Below are 25346 nucleotides of genomic sequence, written 5' to 3'. Positions count from 1 at the left end.
AAGAAGCTGCTCAGCCAGAAAGGCAAATGCAGGCCCCCTGCCCCTCGGGAGGAGGGCAGCACACTGGGGCAGGTATACCCCAGCCTCATGCTAAGCTCTGCCTTCTCACCTTTCCTCAGAGCCCAGTAGGGCCAAGAATTGCACAAACCCAGGGAGCACCAGTAGCCAGAGCTGGGTGCTGAAGCAAGCCAGCCAGACCTCAGGGAGCTCCCTCACAAAAGGAACAGTTCTTTTCTCCCACAATTTCTCAGACCCAGCCACCAGGGTGGGGCAGCTCTGTTCCACAAATAAAGGGTCTTTAGCACAAGTTCGGTGATAGCGAACCTGAACCTGAACCACGTGGGAAGCCTGGCTGCTCCTACTTTCCTTCATCTCCTATATGTGCCTGGGAGCATCATCCAGGGTCAGGCTCTGGCCAGTGCTTAGATGCTGCCCCCGTAAATGCCTCCCTCTGCCACCCCATCCAGCATGGGTCAACAAGCAGGCCAGGGAAGAAAGAGCCTCCCTGACATTTTGAGACAACCGGAACTGGGAGCCAAAACAAACCAACAAGGGAATACATCATCTCCACAAGAATGTGTCACAGCAGAAATCCTATACTCCCCAAGCTATGAGAGGCCCCTGAATGTCACTTTGCCCATCAGATGGGGACCCCTCGGGTCACCCCAGGCAGAGAAGGCCTTGAGGACCCCAGTCCCAAATGGGCCTTCAAGAGGCTCTTCCAGTGTCTAACCGAGTCCTTACGTCCTCAGGCACCTGGTCTGGTTACCAGGCCTAGAACCTAGAAACTGGGGGCCAGGAGCCCCTGAGCAGGGTACAAGCCCACAGAATCCTTCCTTCCCCCCACCCCAACTCACTTCGCCTTCAACCACAGCTGTCCTGTTATCCAGATAAAGTCAGGCTCTGGGGACCATTGGGAGCAGCTCTTAAGGGGAAACAAGGAGTCAAAATCTTCCATGCTGAGTCCTGGAAGGGGACAGAGGGATCCCCTCTATCCCGATGCTGGTGGTGAGTGGAGGGCCAGTGTCGTGAGATGCTGAAGGTCCAGGCTCTGGAACAGCCACACCGTTCCAATGCTGCCTCTACCACTTCCTGGCTGTGTGATCCTGGGCATGACACTTCACCTCTCTGTTCCTCAGTTAATTTTTCTATAAAATGGGAATGACAGCAGAGCAACTGGGCTGCAGCAAGGCTTAAGCCAGGAAACCCGTGTCTGTCCCACATGTCCTGCCAGGGGCATCGTGGTGAACACGCTTCCTCTCCCTCTCAAAAGCGAATGGATTGCGTGAGAAATTATCAGGCTGACTAGCTCTCATCTCTCGTTATGTCCATCTGGTGACCTCCCTGCTTCGCGCTGCCTCTATGAGCATGGGGGAGCCCCAGTCCCGAAGTGCGGGTCCCCAGAGAGAGCTCTGTCCATGCCTCTGAGTGGTCTGTGCCATGGGCTCAGGCGTTCCTTTTTCTCTTCACCCTGTCCCACTCCTCTTCTCCCACTGCTGCCCCCTCCTCTCTGCTTCTTCCCTGTCCCCCTGCCCTTGCCTCTACAGGCTGGCAGTGTGTGCTGGGAGGTCTGGACTTGACTGGCAGCTCCCACTGACCCTGCCCCCCCCCCCCCCCCCGTGGACAGAACACTTTCTGGCTTGAACTCAACTGGGCCTCACCAAATTTTTCTTACAGGAAAGGAAACAATCTGAGATGTCAAAGAAATCACCTGGTCACTGGATGGATGAGTGTGTATGCATGTGTCATTTAAAGGAAATTATTTAAAAAAAAAAAAAAAAAGAAAGAAAGAAAGAAAGAAAGAAAAAGAAAAAAGAACAATAACAGCTTTAAAATGGTCCCTTTGATGCCAGAGCCTGTCTCTAAAAACCTCAGAATCAAACACAGGGCAGGTCCCCCACAAGTTCACTGTGTATAAGTGGACAGACATGGGACTTTATGGGCTTCCCCAAATGCTCAGGGGAGACTGGCTACATTGTGTTGCACACACACATACACACACACGTGTACGCACACACACACACATGCATACAAACAGATGCGCATGTGCATGCACAGACACAAACACCTGGGCCAGAGCCTGCATGGCCAGCCAGCGGCGTCACAAGGCCAGACCACAGCAGGAACAGCCAGGGAGGAAGTGCAGCCCCAGTATCAGCCCATTTCCTGACCCTCTTCCTCTGCTCTGGGAGGTTCTCTTTCTCTCTTTGTCTTCTGTCTATCTGTCTGTCTGTCTGTCTTTCTCAGTTCTTTGTTTTTACACAAGGCAACAGCCATGCTGCTGTCCTGGTCCACGTGGCAAGAGATCCCAGCAGCAATGAGCCGCAAGTGAGTTTTCCTTTCTAGATCTGTGACCTTGGGCTAGTCACTTCCCTCTGAACCTCAGTTTCCCCATCTGTAAAACAAAGAGGCTGGGTGTGGCAAAAGGGTCCCTGAAGTCCTTCCTGATCTCAACCCCTGGGGTTCCTGAGTCCTCTTCCAGTCCCCTCTGGGATTTGTGTCACCAGGGAGCAAGAGCCAGGTCAGGCCTGGGGGCAGGAGTGGGGAGCCTCTCTGTTCCCCTGCGGGGGACAATGTGGGGCACAGATTCCCCTTCCTCCTCTGCCCCTCCCCGCCCCCACTCCATGTGCTGCACACACAGACGCGGGCATTTGGCTGCCCCGGGGGATCAGGGTGGAAGACCCGGCCTCTGGGGCGGCCCCGGGCAGAGGGGGCAGGGGAAGAGCGCACCCTGCAGCCCTCCAACCCTCCTCCTCCACGTACCTTGGGCGTCGCCGCCTTCCCTCCTACCCGCCCGCGCAGCGGGTTCAGCTCACAGCTGTCCCGTTGCCTCTTGCCAGGCCTGACTACTCCACTTTCTCCGCCCCAACCCGCGCAGGCTGGACTGGCCCCCTGCTCCACAGAAGTGGCAGCGACTTGCCTGGAGCCCCAGCTGTCCGCGCCGCCGCCCCCTGGGCGCCCTCCGGGATCCGCACGCGCAGCGCAGTGGGGTCTGGGCGGGCGGGAGGCGACCTCAGACTGCCAGGGAGCCTGGGTGCCGAGGGCGGGGCTGCTGCTGACTTAGCCTGCCTGACTGGTCAGACTTCCCGCGCCCCTCTGTTCCTGAGTCGCCTTGGGCCCCTTGCCCTGGTTCCAGAACGTTTATAGGCTACACAGCCGGCAGGAGCCCTGCTTTTCTCCCCTCCGGGGCTGCACCCCTGAAACCCCCACCCCCTCTCGCCCTCCCATGTTACCTAATGCATTTTGTACTTTTTGCTTTCCTCCCTCTTCCATACAGTGAACTGTGGGCATGCATGACCCTATAATAAAAACCCAATACATTTATTAATAAAGCATTAATCAAATCTCCAGAGGCCCCCCCAAGGTTCAAGCTGAAGGAAAACCCTCAGTCTGGTACACAAGGCCCTCTCAGACAAACTCTCTGTCCACCAGCTGATTTCCCAGCCTTACCAGGTCTCGCCCAACACACACACATACACATGCATCCCTGCTAGGCACACAGACTGTTGCCCAAAAGTCACAGCTGGGAGTTCTTGCTTTGCCTGGAATGCCCTTTCCCTTTGTTGTCTGCCTGTGGAGCTCCTACTCATGCATCCAGGCCCCACTGAAATGTCCCCTTCTCCCTGAATCCTTCCCCAGAAAACCTCAGTTCCCTTTCTGCTGGTCCTACAATAGGGGTTTTGTTGTGTTGTGTTTTCATTTTTATTTGGTGGCGGGTGGGGGTGGCGGGGGGTGGGAGGTGGGGGTGTGGGGTGGGGGGGTGGGGGGGTATTGCTGGAAGCCATGGGAGTGGATGGGAAGTGAGGAAATGGAACAGGGAGGAAGAACCGCTCTCAACGAGGCTGGCTGCGGAGGGAAGAGAAATACAGAGGAGACTCAAAGGTGTTTGTAGATTGTGGTCAATGAAGAAAGAATGGATGGGGAGTGCGGAGGGGTCAAAGGCCCTGATTCCAGAGGAGGCAGTGGGGACTGGAGGCACAAGAGGGGGTGGGGAAGCTCCTTAATCTCAGAACCAAGGGAGGGAAAGAGGGTTGTAGGAGGATGGGGAGCTCCTGGGTGACGGCAGTGTTCTCTGAGACACAGGATCATGAATAATGGCTGAGGGTCTGAGGAAGCCAATGGAGTGGGTAGCATTTAGAAGCCTATGCTGCAGGGGCACCTGGGTGGCTCAATGGGTTAAAGACTCTGCCTTCGGCTCAGGTCATGATCCCAAAGTCCTGGGATCGAGCCCCACATCTGGCTCTCTGCTCAGCAGGGAGACTGTTCCCCCCTTCTCTCTCTGCCTGCCTCTCTGCCTACTTGTGATCTCTGTCTGCTAAATAAATAAATAAACAAAATCTTTAAAAAAAAAAAAAAAAGCCTATGCTGTGAGTTTCTGCCTCCTCTGCTGTGGGGGAGGAGCGACTCAGTGCCCAGGGAGCAGGTAAGCTTGGAGGGCACAGGGCCTCTTCCCAGAGGTATGCTCCCTGTGTAACCTTTAAGCTCCATGGCACCCTCCCTCCTGGCATCTTTGTTTTCTTGCTCATGTTCTGCTCTCAACGGAAGGCCCATTTGTCTTGCTTTGTCTCCCCAGAAGAACAGTGGAAACATTCACTGTTCCAGTACAGAAATTCCCCTGCTGTCCCTTCTTCCTTATTATGAGTGACTATGATTATGGAGTTGCCAACAGGTGGAGGCCAAAAAAACAAACAGACCTATCAATATTGACTCTTCCAGATGCCATGCAGAACGGCGGCCCCTGCCCCACCCCCCAGAGTCTCCCCAGAGAAGTCCAAGTCAAACAGTTGCTGAAGGGTGTAGGGCTGCTGAGCTCTACCAGAGCAAGCAGACTCCAGGGGAGATTGCCCTATATTTATATCTTTCAACTTTCTCCTCTTTGAAAATGTTGGGCTTGGGGGGAAAGGGTAGGGGGAAATGAAACATTTTCTATGAGATTGTAGGGGCCAAGTCAGGCTCATGGCTCTTACTGAAACATAAAGCTAGGGATACCTGGCGGGCTCAGTCAGTGAAGTGTCTGCCTTCTGTTCAGGTCATGATCCCAGGGTTGGTGGATCGACACATCAGGCTTCCCACATCAGGGAGTCTGCTTCTCCTTCTGCCCCTCACCCTGCTCATGCTCTCTCGCCATTCTCTCTTGCTCTCAAATAAATAAATAAAATCTTAGAAAAAGAAGAAAATGAAAAGAAACATAAAGCTACAATGTAGGAAAAATAAGGCCTCCTTGAGGATATTTATGAAACCATGTACTGCCCCTGCGGGTTTCACCAATCTGGAGTCTTTCAGAGGCTGGACGAGTAAGACATGAGCAATGACTTTCTTCTCTCTCTCCAGCAGCAAGAATGGGCTTTTTCATTCAGATGGAGTTGTTCTTAGGGAGCTGGAAAGGAACTAAGCCACAGAGCCCATCCCATCCATCCTGGAGGGGATAACCAGGGTCCAGGGTGACTTGAGCAATGGCAGTGGTGACATGACCACTCCTGTCCATGAACACAGGATTTCATTCCACCCCCGCCCTCTACAAGTAGCCTGTTATGCCACCTGGGGTGGGATATTGTTCTTCTTATCAGGAATTTCCAAATTTCCCACTTATGGAGCAGGGAAAGAAAAAACACCACATAATCAAGGGTGTCCCCTAATGGACAGTGGAGCCCTATCATTACTTCTGTTAAAAAAAATTTAAAGACTCCACAATGAGTAATGTGTTGCCCCCAAAAGTGCAGGAAAATAGAGGTAGAATTAGCTCCTGTGCAAATAATGAAATTAATGCTTTATATCTATTATTTTGCTACTTACAGAAATTTTTTTGGAAAGATCTTATTTACTTATTTGAAACAGAAAGAGAGTGAGTGAGAGAGAGAGAGAGCATGAGCAGGGGGGAGGGGAAGAGGGAGAAGCAGACTCCCACCAAGCAGGGAGCCCAATGCAAGCCTTGATCCCAGGACCCTGGGATCATGAACTGAGCTGAAGGCAGATGCTTAACAGACTGAGTCACCCAGGCGCCCCGCTATGTAGAGAATGTTTGAGGAAGGAAAGGACAACTCTTCTGTCCTCCCGAGTTTGCTTTCTTGCCCATGCATACACATGCCCCAAAACCCCGACTGCATTGCCCTGGCTCCTAATGTAATAAGCAAAGCAATCAGAAACAGGAAAGTACAAGAACCTTCCATAAGCCAAGAAGTGTTTTTAAGCTGAGTCTGGCCGGTGGAGCCTACTTGCTCCCAAGAGCAGTGACAACAAAGGGAAGCTGCTGCCACTTACATTATGGGATGGCTCCAAGCTACCCAGTGCTTCCATCATCAAAAGCTGGTCAGGAACATTGCCATTTGGGGAAGATGTTTTGTTTTGGTAAAGGAAAAACAAAGTGTTGGTTTTTCTAAGCTGGTATTCTCAACCAACACTAGATTTTAGATATCACAAATTATATGAGCTGAAAATTTGGAATTTGAGAAGATAAAACTCAAATGACTTGTTGCAAATTTAAGCCATCTCTTGTACATTAGAAAACAAAAATGATCAAAACAGCAACTGCTTGATCTGGACACACAATCCAGAGGCTCTAAAAGAGCTAACAAGATAGAAATAAAATCTCAGAGCTATCATGGGATTTTGACTTCTATTTTGAAGGTTGAAAGTCTTCGTATGTCCTATGGAATTGCTTCTGTACTGCCTCTTGCCCCCCCATCTTGTCTCCTCATTTATCCCCTTGGCCAGGTTTCAGGACCTCTCTCTTGACCATGACCTTGACTCTGTTTTCTCAATCCCTCCTCCACCCAACACAGCCTACACACAGCTGGGGGTGATGCTATTTGTAAGGCACAGCTCCAGACACGTCCCTCCCCTGCACAACAAAACCTTCCAGGAACATCCGCTTTGGTGTTCTCTGAATAAAATTCAGAATCTGCTGGGTTGACCTCCAAAGCCCTCCACAACCGCCAAGCTTGCTTATTGCTACTCACCCATAAAGAAGCCGTAAAGACACTCTCGTTGACTTTCGAGCAACAGTGTAGCTTGCTGACTTGGTTTTCTCTGCCTGAAGGGCCTTCCCTGCCATCTCCATCCAAGGTCTAGGGCTAGGTGCAGCTCTGACGGTGTCTGCGGGAAGCCATGGCTCATTGCTCACAGCCAGGAGAGCCTTCCTCTTCCCTTAGCTCCCAGCCACTTCTCTTAGAGACAGGAGCGCGTCACTGGCCACCTTAGATCCAATTTTCCTGCGCAGCGGATGCTATGGAATGGGAGGGGATTGAGAGGTAGAAGCTAACTGTTCAGCTTTGAGCCAGATAGGGACTTTTGCTAATCTTCAGTTTCCTTATCTAGAAAAGGTAGTATGAACAGGACCCACCTGAGAAGGTTTTTGGCAAATGAGATAATCTGTGTAAGTAGAGCTTTGTACAGTGCTAGATAGAGCATCAGAGCTCACCGCGTCCGGATGGAAGTGATTATGTGGGGAAAGAGAGAGGGAAGGAGGGACAGAGAAAGAAGACAAGAGAAGGGGCACCTGGGTGGCTCAGTCGATTAAGCATCTGCCTTTAACTCAGGTCATGATCCTGGGGGTCCTGGGAGCGAGTCCTATGTCCAGCTTCCTGCTTAGTGGGGAGCCTACTTCTCCCTCTGCCCCCCACCCCGCTTGTGGTCTCTCTCTCACTCTCTCTCTATTTCTCAAATAAATAAATAAAATCTTTAAAAAAAAGAAGAGAAGGAAAAGAAGGAAAGATGGGGAAAAAAATATCAATAGCCTCTCCTTTCTACTGGCGTCAAAGGACCATTACCTCTTCTTAGAAGAAGCACACACTTATAAACTTTCTTGCAGACAAAATTTAGATAAAAATGACATCAGATTGGGGCACCTGGGTGACTCAGTCTATAAGTGTATGACTCTTGGTTTTGGCTCAGGTCATGATCTCAGGGTCTTGTGCTCGAGCCCCAGGTCTGACTCTGCACTGAGTGGGGGTCTGCTTGAGATTCTCCCTCTCCTTCTTCCTCTGCCCCTCCCCTTACTCGAATGCACATGCTCTCCATCTCTCTCTTTACCTCTCATATAAGTGAGATCTTTAAAAAAAAAAAAATGACATCAGGATCATAGAAAGGATGAGATCAGTTTATCTTTTTAGGTCCACTGTGTAAATTAGAAACTTAACATTTTTCAGAATGGAAGGAGCTGTGGAAACCAGCTGTAGGTTTCTGGTAGGAAAACCACAAAGGGCGAGAGCTAATTAAGTGGCAGAGTCCAGACTGGAAAGCTGTCAGCCCGGAGCTCTTCCCTTCTTTGCACATCACGTCCCCAGGTTGGGAAAGACACTATAAAAACTTCATGCTCAGAGAGAAACTTCTAGCATGAGACTGTAAAGAGCTTGATAAACCATTTCTGCAAAAAGCAATTACAATGCTTGGTCAGAACTGTCAAAAGACAACCATTTCAGCACCCTGGAAATTGACTGGAGATATGCAACAAACTGAGAAGTGTTTGCCCATGAAAATTACAGAATTTTGAGTAAGGTCAGCAAGACTCTGTCGTGTTCTTGCCTGGAGCTGTTCCCATCTCCTGCAGTTCTGTTGTTTCAGAGTTCAATCAGGACAGCTTGTAAAAACCAGCACATTTTTGTCACGGCCAGAGTGATCTCATTCAATTTGAAGCAGTATCAGTTTAAATGGTGATCCCAAAAGCCAGTGCACTGAGAGGGCCAGCAGCTCCACTAGTCTGAAATGGCAAACCATGGACTTGTGTCTACAGAGAAATCTAACAGGATGGGGCCCCTGGGTGGCTCAGTCGGTTAAGCATTTGCTTTCAGCTCACATCATGTCCTGGGGTCCTGGGATCAAGCCCCTCGTCAGGCTCCCTGCTCAGTGGGGAGTCTGCTTGTCTTTCCCTCTGCCCCTCTGCCTGCTTGTGCTCTCTGTCTCTCTCTTTGAAATAAACAAATAAAATCTTAAGAAAAAAAAAAAAGGACTCTAACAGGACATTTAGGGAGGAGAAGCAGCCATGGGGAGTCTGATAACTGCCCTTCATATCATCAGTTGACCAAGACTGTATGTATACGTCACAGGGACAGGAGCAGCCCAAGCCACTCACACATCTCCGGCCCATGGAGTCTGCCAGGTGTACAGAGGAGATTTCGGGGCTCCATGGAAACATAGAAGCCTGAGCAGACTTGGGGGAATCAAAGCTTGACATTTGAATGTGCTCCCCGGCTTATTCATAGACCGATCAGCAGAGAGTAGAGGTCTTCCTGGCTCAGGGTCTTTGCATACAACCCCTGGGTAATCTTTGGCTGAACACTAATGTAGGCAAACGGAGGGGTGACTGTAGGAAACTAGGTCACAGAATAAAAAGCAAGAGAAACAAAACAGCAGAGACATTTGTGGATGCACGTTGCAGGGGAGGCAGACTTCACAGAGCTCTTCCAGGCGAGTTATTAAACACACAAACAACATTCAGCAGGGAAACTACAAGACAGAGTTGCTAAAATATACTGTAGTGGGGGTGTGGGGGTGTGGGGGTGCAGGAGCGCCTGGCTCCCAGGTTCCAAACAGACCACGTTTGGCCGCTCGCTGCTGACAAATTCCAAAGGCAGAGAGAAGAGTGGTGGGGAAAGAAGAAAGGAATTTATTTCAGTGAGACCCACACCACGAAAAGAGTGGACTAGTTCCTCAGAGACTATCTCCAAAGTGCTGAAAATACATCCAGGTTCTATAAGGAAAACAGGGGACGCTGGTGGGTGGGTATGTGCAAGTGAGAGTCACGTTGATCGTAGTCTTGGGGTCTGGCGTGTAGGGGCTTGCTGGCTCAGAGCAGTCCTTATGGGTGAGCAGGTAATCCCCATTCCCACCAGGGGATTTGGGCTGCAGGGTCCCTTGTCCGAGTCAAGAGATAAAGCTGGAGAGAAGAATTTAATCAATTAGAGTCAAGAGATAAAGCTGGAAAGAACTTAATCAATTAGACAGTTGGAGGTCGAAACAGAAGTGGTTGAAGTCCTTTTCCAATACGATGTAAAGTATCCAGCTTTCAACAAAGAAATCGTACTATGGGCAAAGCAACAAGAAAGTGTGACCATATTCAGAAAAAAAAGTCAGTAGAAATGGTCTCTGTGTTTGTGTGTCTCTAAGATGTGAGGTTTTATCAGACTAAACCTTTAAGGCAGCTACTATACACATGTTTAAGGAACTAAAAAAAAAATTCAAAAATTTAAGGAAAGTGTGACAACAATAATCCAACGAGTGAAAACAATCTTAATAAAAAGATAGAAATTATACAAATGAATCACTCCTGAGACAATGAACACGGCAAAGCCATGGAATGATGTGTTCCAAAGGGCTGGAAAATTCCGTCAACCAAAAATTCTATATCCAGCAAAACCATCCTTCACTAATGAAGGTGAAATGAAGACAATCCCAGATAATGAAAGATTCAGAGAGCATTTTGTTAGCAGACACATCTTGTAAGAAATGCAAAAGGAAATTCTTTATTCTGAGAGGAAGTAATGCCTGAGGATACTCAAATCCACAGCAAGAATGAAGAGCTCCAGAAATGATAAATATGTGGGTAAATATAAAAGACTCTCTAAAAATGTTTTCTTATTTCTTCTCCTGACTCCTTTAAAAGACATAAGTTGCATAAAGCGAAACTCATGACACTGTATTGTCAAGTATGTAACATATGTGGAAATAGATATGATAATAATGGAACAAAGGAGGGGAAAGGAAAAGAAGATATATTGAAACTGCAGGGGGGCAGAATTTGTCACCCCAAAAATATGCTTCTCTGGCACAAGGATTATTTTAGGCTGATTATTTTTAAGAAACTGTAGATTCAGGAAAAGCTCTTTACCTCCCCCTCAACTGCCTAAATTTACATTGGAAAGGAGGCCTGTTCCAGAAGAGAGAGCTATTATCAAAGATACCTTTTTACCTAAGAAGCTCGTCTTTATAATTGGACAACCTGTTTTCCCAACATCTTCTCCCGACTTCTTGTGAACAGTCTTCCTCTCCTTCACATTCCCAGACCCCTACACCTTTTTCAACTCAGGATGTTCTAGAAGCCTCAATCCCCCAGCTGCCCCTTGGGTCTCCTATTTTTATGGGGCTTCCATACCTATGAAATTTGTTTATTTTTCTTTTGTTACTCTGTCTTACATCAGCTTAATTATTGGACCAACCAAACAACCCAGAAGGGAAGAAGAGAGAGTTTTTCTATCCCTGCAGTTGGTGACCACAAAGGCCCTTGGCTGACTGGATACTGCTGGTTCTGGGGCTGTTGCTGCTGAGAGATCCCGGGCCCTCTGACCAAAGCCAGCAGAAGCTAAGTATTCTTACCACGTCAGTCTCCTGGATCCCTGCCTGCAGGATCTGACTGAAGCGAGAATGAGCGGTGAGAGTCCTTTTCTTTTTGTAAATTTAGATTGGCAGGAAAGAGTATTTGTGTGAACTCTCCCTTGGGCACAGCAACTCTGGTAAAGATTTGTCATGAATACTCTTATTTTCTATTGATCCCTTTCGTCCCAGAGATGGTCCTCATTTTCCTTTGTCTCTGTCTCGTGTGTCCTTTACCATAAGGAGGAAAAACATAGGGTAGAAACGAGGCATAGGTCTGTTGTTCACACCCGCCTCACAGACTGACGAGTTCATGGTTCTTGGCAGACTGGTGTCTGTGCAGACAAGCTTTGCTGTGAGTGCACTGGCACAGGAGGTAAAGGCTATTGCTCATGGGGATCTCGGAAGTGAGAGTGTGTGGGGGCACCGATCAGCACTTCACAGCTCTTAGAGCTCTGGCCACCTGATGCCAGTCTCCCGAGTTAGAAGAAGTTGGTCACAAAATGGGTTAGACTGACACTAGGTCAGCCTCAAGAGAATTTCCGTGCAACAACGCACACTGTAAGACAACACACAATCCCCGACCCAGTAGCACGTCCCTCTCAGGTGTTAATTTGGCCTGAGAAACCCAAGGCTTGGCTAAAGCTGTTACTGGGCACATGGGGGAAAAAAAAAGAAAAAGAAGAAGAAGAATGAGGTTTTCCTCTCATCTTGTTCTATGTCTTGTGAGCTTGGTTTCATGACCAGTGAGGAGCATTTTCTCTCTTGCCTCTACCGGCCAGAGGATTCATGTACCGATCCGACGTGCATTTGGAAGATGGTCGAACAGGCTGTGCATCCCTTAAGCAGTGTTCTCTTTGTCCGCTGTGTCAGCTGTTAGGGGAATGTGTTCTGAGAGGTCCCGGCACATCCAGGCCTTTTGTCGTCTTGCCCTCCTTGTGCATTAGTCTCATGGACAACTGGAGACCTCATTTTACTCATTTGGCCAGACAGAAATGTGGGTTGCATCCCATCTATGGCTAGATCTTTCTTGGGTGAACTCTGGGAGTGAACTCTGTAGAACTGGGCAGGGCTGCATCTTTTGCTCTCTCCTACAGGGACACCTTTTGCGCTCATGATTAAGACTTCAAAAGGCTTATTGGTTTGAGTTGCTGTAAGAACCTACTCACCAATGGCCAGATGATGGATCCTTTGAATTGGCTATATTTAAAAGAAAAACAATTTTTTAAAGAGGGGTCTCAACCTAAACTATTACCTTACACTGGTACCCATGAAAAGACCAAGCTAAAACCGGGTACAAAAAATAATGGCTAGCCCTAGGGACTCCCTTAATAAAATGGAAGAATAGAAATTAGACTTAAAACAAAAATTAAAATCCATGTCCAACATGAATTACCCTTCTCCTCATCCCTAACTCCCTGTCCTTGACCCTCCAGAAGATCTTTTGGATCTCTGGACCCTTGATCTAAATTCTCTCTCTCAAAATCCATCCCATGACCTCAAGAAATTCTCCCAAAGCCCCCAATTCCTCTAACATTCCCAGAAAACCCCTTCAACACCCAAATGCTTGGTTTGACCACACTTTCTTTGCAAGATTTACACAGAGCATTCTGATCTCCAGGCCTGGGGTGTACAGATTACCCATATAAATACTAAAACCAGGAAATTAATTTAGCAGAAGCCCTTGGGATGGGCAGTAGGGCTCACTGTTCTGTCCCTTATAACTCTTACTTTCTAGGACTCTGTAATCTGGCTCTACCAACATCAGGTCTTCCTATGCAATGTCCTTTGCACATGTACCCTGGACAACCTCCTTTCCCCTTGCAAAGTATTCATGTCCCCTGGATAGCAGCAGACACTCTCAATTATAAAGTCCTTTTACCTCCACTTTCGGAAGTTTAGACAAGAGTTGAAAAGATTAGTGGACATTCAAACTCACAAAGACTCACAAAGACCTCAATTGGCTATTAAGGGGTGTTCCTACCAGCCATGACTATACTGTAGTTATCAGAGAAGCCAGACAGTCCCCTGGGGAATGCACCTCCCTCCCCGACACCCACCCCCAACAGATAACCTAAATTTTCCCCAGGCCCTTGTACAAATGATCAGGAAATGGACCAGCAGGAGGCCAATGTTCAGGGACTGATAAGAGCAATATTAAATCTTTCCCCGACTAAGGTGAATTAGCCCAAGATTGAACTGTGCACTCAGAAAGAATGAGAGCATTCGAAGGCTCTTGTTGAACCATTTATACGGATTTTTAAAAAGGCATATTGCATTAAACCCTGAAGTTTTAGGGCACAGAAATCTTTTGATTTCCATTTTAATTGGAAATCTACCTGAGATAAAGAAGCAAGTTTGGTTGGCTAGGTGGGTCACTGTCTTGATATCCAAGCTGCAATTCAACTCTTCGAGGCCTTAGAAACAACTCATTGTCTTGCAAATCTCTATAAAACCAGAACTGTGCTCTAGAAGCAACTCAAACTCACTTATCCTTACCAATTCCAAAATCTCTCCTATTCATCTCAAAATGCTTATGAGTACTGTAAAAGAACAGGTCATTGGAAACAGAATTGCTCTGTAATTAATAAAAAGAAGGAAGATTTTAAATAGTAATGAATCTCGACCTCTGATAAGAGGCATATATACCCCAAAACTCCTTAAAGAAAACTTGCCTTTTGGTGTAAATTTTTTTTTCTTTTTCTTTCTTTCTTTTTTTTTTTTAAGATTTTAATTTTTTATTTGTCAGAGAGAGAGATTGAGAACAAGCAGGGGGAGCAGCAGGTTCCCTACTGAGCTGGGACTCCGGGATCAGGAGCAGAAGACAGGTGCTCAACCAGCTGAGTCACCCAGGCAATCCGTGCTGTAAATTTTCTACCGCCATCTCTAGGATTTAAGAGCCATTCTTTGAAGTGAAAGTGTTAAGGGAGAAGTTTCTTATCAGAAGGAGGGGGGGGAAAGGACTGATTTGGATACCGGACTAAAGAAAAATCTTAAATGTCTTCTCCACGACTATGAGTAAAATGTTTTAGCCATTTGAGCAGGCAAATTTAACTTATCCCAACTGCCAAAACAAATTTTGGATTCAACTGTTTTTTTTATAAGCTAGTTAGTTCTGGATTATTGTACCTGACTCATGGCTAAAAATTTAAAACAACAGCTGTAAGGTCTCTGTTTGTGTCAGTCTGTATGTTTATGTGTGTTTGTATATGCATATTGCGGATGTGTGATATTTTTCTGTCTCTCGGTGTTATTGCCAACTTAACTTACCAAAAAGCTCTACTTCGTTGGCTTAAAATTAAGTGCTTATAACTTGAGTATTCCTAAAGTTCTCAGAAATATAGCAGAAACTGACCCAGATCTGTGGAAAACTATTCACTATTAAAGCTAGTTGAAGTTCATTGGTTTGATTAAAACATACATGTCTTTAGAGTTATCAACATTGATTATAAGACAAGTAACTTGTATTCTGCTTGGGTTTATGGCTCAAATTCATATCATCGCTTATAAAATTTGTCAGCAAGAAAAACAATTTGGGATGAAGGCTGACCCTGTCTAATGTCTCATGAGGTTTTTATGAGCAGCTTAAACATAATTGTTGGGAGCAGTGACTCACATAGACACAAATGGGGCAAGAGTTCATAGATGAACTTTTTAGCAATGGTTACATATTATGGTATGTGTACTTGAAAATAGCTTCCAAAATCCTTTCAGTAACTTGAAACTTAGGAGTTATACAAAGTTAAGTTAAATAATATAAAATATTAAGTAGCTAGAGCATTTCCAAATAAGATCAAACAATAAAACATTAATTACTGAATGAACATAGGTTAATCTTTTGTCTTCCTATTGAAGAGAAATTAAAGATATTCAGGACTATTTGTAGACCTATCTTGTGCCACATTGAAAGACTGTGTTATTAAAAAGAAGGGCATGTGTTTCTAAAAATGGTGAAATGAATCCACAAATCTGCCAACATAGAAAATACTAGTATAACAGTTGACAATTGCTTACTTCTTAGTTGTCATTAGAAACTAAGGTTTCCCAGGGTTAAGAATTCTTTTAACTATACATAATGATACTATCAGAAATCATAAGGGAAAAACTTCTGTATGCAAGGAAAGTCAAATGTGCTTTTTTTGGTTAGAAAAAATATGAGAAATGGAAAAGAAAAGAAAGTAATTTGGTCAGAAAGTGAAATATCAGATGGCAAAGGAAAGAATCAAGGACAAACTACATAGAAAGTTAGAAAGAGAGGGAGAGAGAGAATCCGACCTTGTGTGGTCAAGTTAGCTGGGATTGAATGCATATATTAGAATGGTTATAAAATTCAGCTTTAAAATTAGGAGTGTACTTATATAAAGCTAAAACTTGATTTTCTTTCAACTGCTAAAAAGACAAAGTTTTCTTGGACTATTGGCCCGCCCCTGGGGTAAGAGATTATGAAAAGTTTCTCTTTACCTTTTAAGTCATCTGCCTAGGAAGAAAAGAGTTTGCTTTTTATCATAAATAATTTTTTTGTGCTTTATGTTGTCTTAATCAGATCTTTGATTCCCCCCCAAAAACAGAAATTCTTCAATACTAGAAGATGTAACTTTTGCTCACAACTATGAACCTTCTGTGTTTGCCTTTGAAATCTTTTATCATTAGTTTGGTTTTAACGAAATATTGTTTCATAATGATCTGTAATCCTTGTTAGTTAAGTGTTCAAACCTTTTGATATTTGTGACAAATTTCCCTAAATCAAATTGCAAATGAAGTCTTTTTGACGTTGAATCAACTGTGAAAATTTCCAGAGGATCCCTAGAACATCTCAAAAGGTTTCTCTCTCTCCTAATTAGGCTCTTTTAATATGTTGAATTATAGGAGAACCATTGTCAAATAAGAAGTAGTATAAGTCTTTTTAATGTTGTGTTTATGCTGATAAAAAAGCATTCCAGAACTGAATGAAATTCTAGTATGTCTTGGTATAATGTTACCACTTGAAACCCTAGTTATTATCTTAAAATTTGTGTGTCACGGAAATAAGCAAATTTCTTTGCTAATAGTATTATAATGAGCTCTTAACAGATTTTTAGCCCGGGCCATTTGTGAGTCTTACATTTACAGTCATTGTTTTATTCTGACGCTTTTGCAAAAGCATTCCCACAAGAATGCTCCTTCCCACATGGAAAGGACTCTGGAAAGCAGAGGTTTCTGATCAAAAAACCAAATGGATAAGAATTTTCCAGAACTCGTGGAAACACTGGATTCAAGCAAAACAATTAATAACATGAGACTGAATACACTGGTGAGGATGATTTTAATTTTTATGACTTTTTTTGTCTGAAACTTTTGTTTTTCCAGATTTAAGGAAAATTTTTTCTTAAACTACTTATGTCTGAGAGCAATAACTTGGTAAACTGTACCTTTGGAAACAAAAATGAAACAATTGCATTTTCTCCCTACCTGATCCCTCCAGAATTTGGAAACTCTTGGTCAGTGAGTATTCTTATTTTTATGGCAGCCCAGTTTACATGCAAAAGTTCAATAAGAATTTGCTCTCCTTCTAACAGGACAAAATTGGAAACATCTGTTGTATTACCAAGGCTTTGACTGGAATGTCCTATCTGAGAGAGCTGTGCATAGAATTAGATATGCCAGACAGCATTAAGGAGCTAAGGCTGCCTTCATTAGCCAATAAAACCCCTTGGAAAAACAGCCTGTTACATTGCTTACAAACTTCCTGACAATCTAAAGAGGTGTAAGGAAGGTCACTTCCTGGCGGATGCAGGCATCTCAGGCTATCTTTGGGACTTCAAAGAGAGGAAATTACCCAGATCTATAGGTATTGCAGGCAAAGTCTGATGGGGAGACTTTGGCTTGACTTCTTAGCCTGGAGAGGCTTTTAAAAGTTCAATCTGAGGGGCGTCTGGGTGCCTCAGTTGGTTAAGTGGCTGCCTTTGGCTCAGGTCAAGACCCTGATCCTGGGATGGAGTTCTGAATCAGACTCCTTGCTCAGCAGGGAGCCTGTTTCTCCCTCTGCCTGCTGCTCCCCCTGCTTCTGCTCACACACTCTCTCTTTCCTTCTTTGACAAATAAATAAAATCTTAAAAAAAAAAAAAAAAAGATTCTCTCTCTCCCTCCCTCTGCCCTTCCCCACCCACATGGGAGCTTTGGCTCTCCCTCACTTTCAAAATAAATAAAATAAATAAAAGTTCAGTCTGAGATTCTTTATGAAAAGTTCCAGCAAAGCAGATTTAAAAGAGGGTGTGTCAGGGTGCCTGGGTGGTTCAGTGGGTTAAAGCCTCTGGCTTTGGCTCAGGTCATGATCCCAGGACCCTGGGATCGAGCCCCACATCGGGCTCTGCTCAGCAGGGAGCCTGGTTCCCTCTCTCTCTGCCTGTCTCTCTGCCTACTTGTGATCTTTGTCTGTCAAATAAATAAAATCTTAAGGAAAAAAAAGAGGCAGTGTCATCAACTACTCTTCTTGCTGCACTTATGTAAATAATCAGGCCAAGTTTTTTGAAACTAGACCTATTTTGCAAACAAATCAGTCTCAATTTGGCTATCTTCGGTAACAATGAAAGTGATTTTAGAGAGAAAAAATTATGTTTCAGTAGCACCTTTTGTGGCTATTCAATTCCATTACTGTCCATTGCCTTTGAGGTTTTGTTATTTACCTCTAAACAGGACTATATCCTGAATTCTTCTGTTTCCTCAAATATTTGGCTACAAATCTTTAAACTAATATTTCCAATTTTTCCCATCCTTTGACTTGGAATCACTGGGAACTAAAACTGCTTTTTTTTTTGAAGCCTTGCCAACTGAAGCTAGATGATTTGATATACACATCAGAAAAATTGCCACGATAGCTCATGTTTACAGTCTTGTCCATGCCTGTTGTTGAATGGGTCACACAGAAAGTTTACCAGCATGCCTGCTGACATCATCAGAGACATTCAACCTGCCGACCAAGAAAATCAGTCATACTACCCCTGCTTGTCCTCCTTCCATGTGAAGATGTTTCTAAGCCTGATATTTAGAATATTAGATATTTAGATATTCTTAACTGGCAGATTTCAGGACTCAGACACCAAGTTTATCATCTGCTCTAACCACTAATCTTTATTTTTCTTTGTCTCACCTGATCGCTTGTACAATAAAGGTCTAACTTTGGAAGCCTACCTGTAAGACTGCTTTTTGAAATGAGACAGCTCTAACTGAACTGATCTATTCTCAAGACAGAGACTGATTCAAAGGAGATTTGGAATCATCTGTCAACCTAACTTCTGGACTGGGAAACTTCTTATTTGAAATTTCAAAGGCAGTACTGCAGGGGAGCAAAATTTGTCACCCCAAAAATATGCCTCTGTCATAAGGATTATTTTCAGTTGATTACTTTCAAGAAACTGCAGATTAAGGAAAAGCTCTTTATCTCCCCTCAACTGCCTAAATTGACGTCGGAGAGAGGATTTATGCCCCTTCTTCGTTAGGAAAAGAGCTATTGCTAGAGATACCTTTTGTACCTAAGAAACTTACCTGCATAACAGGGCAACATTTGCTTTTCAAACATTTCATCTTACCTTCTTATGAATGGCCATCCTCTTTCTATCTCCAGACTCCTATACCTTTCCTTGGCCCAGGATGAAAGATTTTGTTTATTTTAGAGAAAGGGAGAACTGGGGGAGGGCAGAGAGAGAGAATCCCAGGCAAACTCTGCACTAAGCAGGGAGTCCGATGCAGGGTCCCATCTCACGACCCTGAGATCCTAACCTGAGCCGAAATCAAGAGTCGGACACTTAACCAACTGAGCCCCCCAGGTTCTGTAAGACTTAATTACCTGGCTGCCTTTGGGGTCTCATATTTTTATGAGGCTCCTATACATAAGAAATTTGTTTTTCTGCTATTATTCTGTCTTTTATCAATTTAATTATTGGATAAGCCAAAAACCTAGAAGAGAAAAAGAAAAAATTTTATGCCCCCACAGAACAGTTTCTAGAATTAATTATTATTATTGGCTTATTACTATAAGAATTACATTGTCATAAGTTGAAATGCATATCGTAATATCTAGAACAAGGACTAAGAAAATAATGAAAAAAGCATAGCAAAAAAAAAAGAATTAAAATGATATACAAAAAATATTTATTCAACACAAAACAAAGAATTAAGGGAGGATGATAAAAATTTAAAAAAATAAGAAAAATAGAAAGCAAATAACAAAATAGCAGACATAAATCCAACCCTATCAGTAATTCACTAAATATAAAGATTTTATTTATTTATTTGAGAGAGAGATAGCAAGAGAGAGCACAAGCAGAGAGGAGAGAAACAGGCTCCATGTTCAGAAGGGAGCCTGACATGAGGCTCAGTCCTAGGACCCTGGGACCCTGACCTGAGCTAAGGCAGACACTTAACCAACTGAACCACCCAGGTGCCCTTATAATTCACTAAGTATAAATGGTCTACTATGATATTGTAATTCATAAAAATAAATATATATATTTGGTCTTTTCCATGGTTTTAGCTCACAGGTCCCAAAATTATTGGAATTTCCTGAGTGATGAGGGCAATGGTGACATCTTTTATGTGGTCTTTTGTCCTCAATTTCTGAAAACGAGCCCTAAAGATGAGTTGGATGTCTCGTTATTCATAACAGACCCCTTTCCACCACCACTGAGTTTCTGTTAATGAGTGGACTTTTGGAAATCCCTATAAAGATAGGAGAGCTGGTCGCCAAGGAAACCAACCATAATTAGAGGGCTGGAACTTTCAGTCCCACCCTTGATTTCCAGGGAGGGAAAGGGGGCTGAAGGTTGACTCAATCACCATTGGTCGATGATTTAATCAATCGTGCTCATGTAATGAAACCTCTGTTAAAAATTCAAAAGGATGGGGTTTGGAGACCTTCCAGGTTGGTGAACCAGAATGCTTCCACATGTCACCACGTCAGGTCCCAAACTCCATGAGGACAGAAGCTCCTTTGTGTGGGCCTTCAGTCTAGGTATCTTTTTATCTGGCTGTTGATTCATATCCTTTAATATTCTTTGTAATAAACTGGTAATCTAGTGAGTAAGCTGGTTTCCAGAGTTCTGACAGCCACTTTAGCAAATTAATCAAACCCGAGAAGGGGGTCAGAGGAACCTCTGATTTATATCCAGCAAGTCAGAAGTATGGATAACACTCTAAGCTCACAGTTGGGGTCTGAAGTGGTGGGGGGGCAGTCGTGTGGGACTGAACCCTAGATCTGGGGAATCGGATGCTGCCTCCAGATAGCAAGTGTCAGAATTGAGTTGAATTGTGGGACACGCAGCTGATGTGTGAGAATTGCTTGGTGATGTGGGGAAAAAAACCCAGACATTGGGAGTGAGGGCAGAATTGTGACTAAACACTCAAAATGCACAGATTGTCAGACTGAATAAAAAAGAGCAAGACCAAACTCTGTGCTGTCTCCAAGAAAAGTAGCTTAGATTCAAACAACAAGGAGATTAAAAAGAAAAGAATGGTGGAACTCCAGTTTTAGCTATGACATGAAAAAAGCTTGAATTCATCCCCCCTTTCAACAGGATAAAAGCTGAACAAACCAAAACAAATGACTTTTCTAAGACCCATCAGAAACTTGATGTCACAAGGCAAAGTGGCAGCCTGACGTCTGGAGAGACAAACAAATACAGAGAATCACAGCCTCCATCACCTTCACCCAGAGGAGAAGCTACTACAGCCATGAAACAGCAGGAATACTTCAATGATCATTTCAATGAATTGCTGGAGGCTGAGTGTGGATTTGCCTGAGAGTGATAAGCTCCTGCAGGTGCAGTTTCAGGAAAGCCCCCACACTCACATTGGCTTTACCTTCAGGAACACTACCATATCTTCAAGGTGAGGATCTGACAAAAATTTCCCCCTGTTTCAAGCAGAAGTGAGAGGAAAGTAACCATTTTTATATATGCCTGGAGTGTTCTTCATAACAGAGATCTTCAAAGATCTGCAAAGTACCAACTTTATCAGAGCCTTACCTACCAGGGGAAGCCAGCTCTAGCTCCCTATGGACTTCCTGTTTCACCTAAAGGAAACACTACAAAGACACAGAAGAACTTCTGAAGGTCATAGCCCAGAGACTTAGACACACACTAAAAGACTGAGATTGAACCATAAGGTTATAGAAATCTTCTCCCTCCAAAACCTCACCAGCACATCAACAGTGCTCCAATATCGTAACAGCAGATTAAACAGAGAGCTGAAAAACACAAGGACAGAAAGGGTAACCTGAAACCCCTGGGAGGTGCAGGTGCAGTAAACAGTAAATACAGCCCAGCTTCTCGCCAGACTGACATGAAGCCTCACACAAGAGATCTGTTTGCCTCAGTTCCTGTTGCCTAAAATCAAAGGCATGTTTGCTTTCAACCAAAAAACTATAAGGCATGCTAAAAGTCAAGTAAAAACCATCTAAGGAGACAAAGCAAGCATCAGAAGCAGGCAAAAATATGACATAGATTTTAGAATTCTGGGATATGGAATGTAAAATAACTATGATTAATATGTGAAGGACTCTAGTGAAAAAGTAGGCAATGTGCAAGAATGTGAACAGAGAAATAGAAATTCTAAGAAACCATCAAGAGGAATGTTAGAAATCAAATATAGTGTAACACAAATGAAGAATGCCCTTGGTGAGCTTACGGGTACACTGGACACAGCTGATGGAAGAATCAGTGAGAACCAAGATGTGTCAAAAGAAATGGTCCAAAGAGAAAAAAAACAAAAACAAAAAAACAAAAGAAGAGAATATTTAGTAACTGTGGGACAATTACAAAAAGTATAACATGTGTGTAGTGGGAATTCCAGAAGGAGAAGAAAGGGGGAAAGGAACAGAAGAAATTGAGTAATAATGGCAGAGAATTTCCCAATATTAATAATAGACACCAAACTGTGGGAAACTAAGAGAACACCAAATAGGATAAATACCAAAATATATATACTGAGGCATCTCGTATTTAATCTTCAGAAAACTAAAGGCAAAGGAAGTCTTCAAAGAAGTTGGGGACAAGGGAGGGGAGGGACATCTTACCTGTAGAGGCACAAGGATGAAAATTGCATTGGACTTCAATGCAAGCAAGAGAGTAGAGTAAAATATCTTAACAGTTGAAAGAAAAAGCCCACCAACTTAGAATTCTATGTCCAACAAAATTTTCCTTCAAGAGTGAAGGAGAAATAAAGACTTTCTCAGATAAAAACTGAGGGATTTTATCACCAGTATGCATGCCCTGCAAGAAATGTTTTATTTTTTATTTTGTTTTTAAGATTTAACCAATTATTTGAGAGAAAGACAGAGACAGAGTGTCCATGAAGAGGGGGAGAGGCAGAGGGAGAGGAGAAGCAGACTTCCTGCTGAGTGGGGAGCCCCACATGGGGTTTAATCCCATGGCCCAGAGATCACGACCTGAGACAAAACCAAGAATCTGATGCCCATCTGACTGAGCCACCCTGGCACTCCTAGGAAATATTTTAAAAGGTCTTCAAAGAAGAAAAATGACATAGTTTAGAAACTTGGATCTATATAATCAGAGGAAAAACATTAGACAAAAAATAAGTGAAATACTAAATAAAATTAATAAATAAAATTTTAAAAAATAAATAAAATTAAACTTTTAAACTTTCTTATTCTTAAATGAGCTAATAGATAACTATTTGTACAAAGTAATAATAGTAATGATATACAGGGTGATTACAGCATTTGGCCAAATGAATGATGGCAATATTATAAAGGACGAGAGGGAGGAATTGAGAATTTATAAACACAGATCCATTTGACAGTAGATTTAGATTAGTTGTAAATATATATTATAAACTCTAGGTTAACCACTAAAATATTTTGAAAAGAAGTATAATTGGGGGTGCCTGGGTACCTCAGTTGGTTAGGTTCTGTCTTAAGCTCAGGTCATGATCATAGGGTTCCTGGATGGAGCCCTGTGTTGGTGTCCCTGCTCACAGGGAGTCTGCTTCTCCCTGTCCCTCTGCCTCTCCCCCGGCTCATGCTCTCTCCCTCCTTCTCTCTCTCTCTCTGTTAAATAAATAAATAAAATCTTTTTTGAAAAAGAAGTATAATTGATGTTAAGATAGGAGAGAAATGGACTATTAGGAAGTTCTCAATAAGAACCAAGAAAAGGCATTAAAAGGGGGGCTTAAAAAAAAGTGCAACAAATAGAAGACAGTCATAAATGTGGTAGATATTAATCTAACTATATAAGAATTACTTAAAATGTGGATGGTAAATATAGAAATTAAGACATAAGATATTGTCATAACAGATAAAAACATAAGACCCAACTACATATTGTCTATAAGAAACCCATTTTAAAATGAAGACACATATCAGTTAAAGACATGAGGTAAGAGATCCCATGCTAACACTAATCAAAAGAAAGCCATATTAGCTATGTTAATCTCACACAAAACATACTTGGAACAAGATAAATTAACAGTTATTAAAAGGGCATTATGTAGTAATAAAAGGGTCAATTCCCCAAGAAGATACAATCCTTAACATGTATGCACCTAACAACAGAGTGTCAAAATAAGGGAGGCAAAAATTGATAGAAGTGCAAAGAGAATTGGACAAGTCCACTATTGTAGTTGGAAACTTCAAACCCCTCTGTCAGTAAATGATGGATCCAGCAGGCATAAAATCAATAAGGATATAGTTGAACTGAACAGCACAATTAATCAACTGGATCTAAATGACATTTATATAATACTTCATGTGTAGAATAATACTTCATGTGTAGAATATACATTCTTCTCAAATTCACATGGAATATTCAGCAAGACAGATGGCATTCTGAGCCTTTATACAAACCTTAACAAATTTAAAATACAAATCATATGAAGTATTTTCTCACCATTATGAGATTAAACTAAAAATCAATACCAGAAAGATAGCTAGAGGTACACCTGGATGGCTCAGTCATTGGACGTCTGCCTTCAGATCAGGTCATGATCCTGGGGTCCTAGGATTGAGTCCCACATTGGGCTCCCGGCTTAGCAGAGAGCCTGCTTCTCCCTCTCTCACTCCCCCTGCTTGTGTTTCCTCTTTTGCTGTCTCTCTCCCTCTCTCTGTGTCAAATAAATAAATAAAATCTTTTTTTTTTTTTAAAGAAAGATAGCTAGAAAATGCCCAAATGTTTGGAGCTTAAACAACACATTTCTAAATAACACATGGGTGAAAGAAATCTAAAGAGGAATTTAAAAATATTTTGAACTAAATGAAAATGAAATACAACTTAACCAAATGTGTGGAAAGCAGTAAAAGCAGTGCTTACAGGGAAATTACAGCACTGAATGTATATCACAAAAGAAGGAAGTTCTAAAATAAGTAACCTTAGGAAACTAGAAAAAGAAGAAGAAATTGAATCTGAAGTAAAATCTTAATAATGAAGATGAAGTGTTCATGGATTGGAAAACTTGGTATCGTTAAGATGTCAGTTCTACCTAAATTGATTTATAGAAGGGACTTAATAAAATCTAGTCAGGATTTTTGGTAGATATGACAAGCTGGACCTAAATTTATAGGGAAATGCATAAGATCTAGAATAGCCAAGACAATATTGTAAAAGAAGAAAAAGGTGAGAGAAGTTATACTACATGGTTGCAAAATTTATTGGAAATTTCAGTAATCAAGGCAATGTGGTATTGGCATCAAGATGGACATATAGAGTATTGGACCAGAACTGAGAGTCCAGAAATAAAACCTTATATTTGTGATCAATTGATTTTCAACTAAAGCAACAAGACAATTCAGTGGAGATATGACCATCTTTGCAACAACAACCTGGGACAGGAAACATCCATAAGCAATAACACGAACTGGACCTTTTTCTCACATCATACATAAAAATTAATTCAAAATGCAACATAGTCAAAAGGGAACCCTCATGCATTGTTGGTGGGAACACAAACTGGTGCAGCCATTCTGGAAAACTGTACAGAGTTTCCTCAAAAAGTTAAAAATAGAACTACCCTATGACCCAGAAATTGCACTACTAGGTATTTATTCAAAGGATACA

At 43.2% G+C, this 25346-nt stretch overlaps 1 protein-coding gene and 1 long non-coding RNA gene across 11 annotated transcripts in view; one reads left to right on the top strand and one right to left on the bottom strand.

Annotated features, from left to right (window-relative positions):
- Nucleotides 1–25346, bottom strand: part of CRACR2A (calcium release activated channel regulator 2A) — a 204635-nt gene that overhangs the window by 133166 nt on the left and 46123 nt on the right. For 4 of the 10 annotated variants that reach the window (XR_014313624.1, XM_082737955.1, XM_082737956.1 and 1 more), the window contains exon 1: nt 2764–2885. The gene's annotated coding sequence lies outside the window, so the exon portion shown is untranslated. Of the gene's footprint in view, nt 1–2763; nt 2886–2920; nt 3688–4989; nt 5138–6956; nt 7223–25346 lie in introns of those variants that run through there. The other 6 variants (XM_082737958.1, XM_082737963.1, XM_082737959.1 and 3 more) reach the window with 3 other exon arrangements.
- Nucleotides 2172–3350, top strand: LOC309868299. Its single transcript, XR_014313625.1, has 2 exons — nt 2172–2328; nt 2841–3350. It is a non-coding gene; the product is annotated as an uncharacterized lncRNA (long non-coding RNA).

Source organism: Mustela nivalis (assembly GCF_964662115.1).
Source record: "Mustela nivalis genome assembly, chromosome: 7".
In the NCBI taxonomy this organism is placed as follows: domain Eukaryota; kingdom Metazoa; phylum Chordata; class Mammalia; order Carnivora; family Mustelidae; genus Mustela; species Mustela nivalis.
This window is presented reverse-complemented; position numbering and strand designations above follow the sequence as displayed.